Source organism: Sorex araneus, chromosome 5, assembly GCF_027595985.1.
Source record: "Sorex araneus isolate mSorAra2 chromosome 5, mSorAra2.pri, whole genome shotgun sequence".
Classification (NCBI taxonomy): Eukaryota; Metazoa; Chordata; class Mammalia; order Eulipotyphla; family Soricidae; genus Sorex; species Sorex araneus.
Genome location: NC_073306.1, coordinates 9,267,428 through 9,270,483, shown reverse-complemented (window position 1 = coordinate 9,270,483; position 3,056 = coordinate 9,267,428).

The window sequence follows — 3,056 nt, the reverse complement described above, 5'->3', positions numbered from 1 at the left end:
TGTCAGTTACTTCCTATTTAAAAATCAGAAAAATCAATAATATTCAAAATTAAAATTTAAATACACAATCGATCATTTAAGTCTTAGAAGCTGTGGTGGTATATTTACACAACAAAACAGACCAACTCAGCTATTAGGAAAGGTAAAAAGGGTAGCAAGTAAAGCAAAGTATGTTGGCAGGAGAAGGACAGATTCAGAACTATCTCACTCATATGTTTCACATTATACATACAGAACCAAAGCAAGGAATAGACTATATATATATATATATATATATATATATATATATATATAATGACGACAAATCCTTGGACTTTGAATATAGAACTGAGATTACCAAACAGTGAGGAGAGGGAGCTTTCGCGGTGGGATAAGAGGGGAAAGGAGGGTAGAAAAATAGTAGGCAAGGGTCTTCGCACTTCGGTGGTGATGAAGGTGTAGGACCTTTATATACCAAGAATAAAAACATAGTACTGTCGTAGCACTGTCATCCTGTTGTTCATCGATTGGCTCGAGTGGGCACCAGTAATGTCTTCATTGTGAGACTTGTTGTTACTGTGTTTGGCACATTGCATACGCCATGGGTAGTTTGCCAGGCTCTGCTGTGTGGGCAGGGTACTCTCGGTAGCTTATTGGGCTCTCCAAGAGGGATGGAGGAATCGAACCCGGGTTGGCCACGTGCAAGGCAAATGCCCTGCCCACTGTGCTATCTCTGCAGCCCAATATAAACAGAAACAAACATACAAACAAACCAGAAAAAAAATAACAGAGCATGAGAACCAAATGTATCTTAAACTTTTAGCAAGGCATCCCACTTGATATATATCTTTTATCTTTTAGTGTGACAGAATTTTAATAACAGTATTATGAAAATCTCACATTTAGATCATTAATTCATTCAAATTATAATTGATCAATGATGTTTTGATGCAAGAGTTTTAATAAAACACTTGAAGTAAATCAGTGACCCCAACAGAGCTGCCAGCTGGTTAGGTCGGTAATTAATATACTGAATATCTTACTGGGCCAGGCAATTCAGACCCAATTTGGGACCTGAATATCAGGCATCAGCACATGGTCTATCTATTTCCATTTTCAGATCAGGAAAGTAAAAGCCATGAAGTAACTTTCAAAACAATCTAAGACAGAGGTAAGGCAGAATATGAGCAATACTAACCCAAATTTTCTCTGCTTTAAAATTGTTTTCATTTGACTAGATGATTATGCTGTTGTTATATGTTTGCCTAGAAAACTGCAGTACATTTTAAGTTGGGAAGTTATTTGGCTCACAGAAAATATTGTTTCTGTTCATCCCTTCTCCCCAGTTATCAGATGGCATTGATTGCTTTTTCTTCTTAATTTTGTTTGTTTGTTTGTTTGTTTTGGTTTTGTCAGGACTTACTTCTGGCTCTATGCTCAGGAATCACTCCTGGCAGTGCTTGGGGAACCTTTTGCAGTGCCAGGGATTAAACTCGGGTCAGCTTCGTGGAAAGCAGGCACCTTTCCACTATACACTTTCTCTGGTTCCTCTTGTTAAGTTTTACAAGCGCTTTACATATGTTGGATTAACCCTTTGTCAGGTGACTAGTGAGAAAAAATTTTCTCAAGTCTGTGGGGTGCCATTTTATTTTGGTTATGATTTTTTGGCAGTGCATAGCTTCTTAGTTTAATGCAGTTCCATTTGTTTCTCTTCAGCTGGAGCGATAGCACAGCGGGTAGGGAGTTTGCCAGAGAGCCCGGCAAACTACCAAGAGATTTTTGCCTGCATGGCAGAGGCTGGCAAGCTCCCCATGGCATATTTGATATGCCAAAAACAGTAACAACAAGTCTCACAATGGAGACGTTACTGGTGCCTGCTCGAGCAAATTGATGAGCAATGGGATGACAGTGATACAGTGATCTTCGCTTCCATTTGCTTCATCAATGGCATTAAATCGTTGAAGATGCCTTTACACTCAATGTCATGAAGGGTTCTGTCTATGTTTTCCTCAATATAATTGATGGGTTCAGGTCTGATATTTGATATCGAGGCCTTTAATCCATTTTGAACGAACTTTTATGCATGGTGTGTGATAAGAGGTCCAAGTTCACTACACATGACTGGCCAGTTTTTTCAGTGCCATGTTAAAGAGTTTTTCTGGCTTCACTGCATACTCTGTTTTTTGAAGACCAGAACTGTGCATAGTTCATCTTTACCTCCTTAAAATTCAACAACTTGAATCAATCAATCATAGAGCAAACATAAATTCTATCACCGCATTTAGCGTGCAATTGCATTTATGACTATCTTTGACCAAGTCCTATTGAGGTTCTTCCAGATCAAGTTAAGACATTAAAAGAAACAAAAAACAAAACACTGCCTTCTCTCCCATCCTCAGAGTTAGATAGGCATCACAGTGCCGTGGTTTAGAACAAGACTCTGACCTCAGATGGTATGAACTTGAATCCTCCACTCGGCTGCTCATCAGCAAAATGCCTGAGTGCTAGTGGCTTAACCTCTCTGATGATGATAATAAAATGATAGCAATAAATTGATATTAAAAGGAGAGTAATAAAAGAGTCTACTTCCTGGGCTCACTGTGAGGTTTAGTTGAATGGATGTAACAGACACACAAATATTTTGAAAAATAAAATGAATAAAAATGATATACTTACCAGTTAGAGATAAGATGTGTGGGCTGCCTTGTCTATAAGTGCTATAAGCTGCATGTTCTCTACCTGCATTTTATTTCATTTTTTTCAGCCATGTCCACCACCAGGCAGTCACCAAGTGTCCTCATATGAACAACCAGCTTCCTTCTCAGTAGAGCTCTTCAGTTATACCTACATGAAATCCTTGGAACTTGGAAATCCAGGAGAATATCTTCATCACCTGAGTGCATTCTGTACCATGTCATCTTATTTCCTTTCCTTCTCTAATTTCCTCACAGTTTTTGATTTTCTATTAATCGTCTTGATTTTTCTAATACTAATACTAAACTACTACTCATTGTCCTATAAAGCACAAATGTGATTGTTGAATAAAAAATAACTATTTGGGAAGACTGTCATAATGA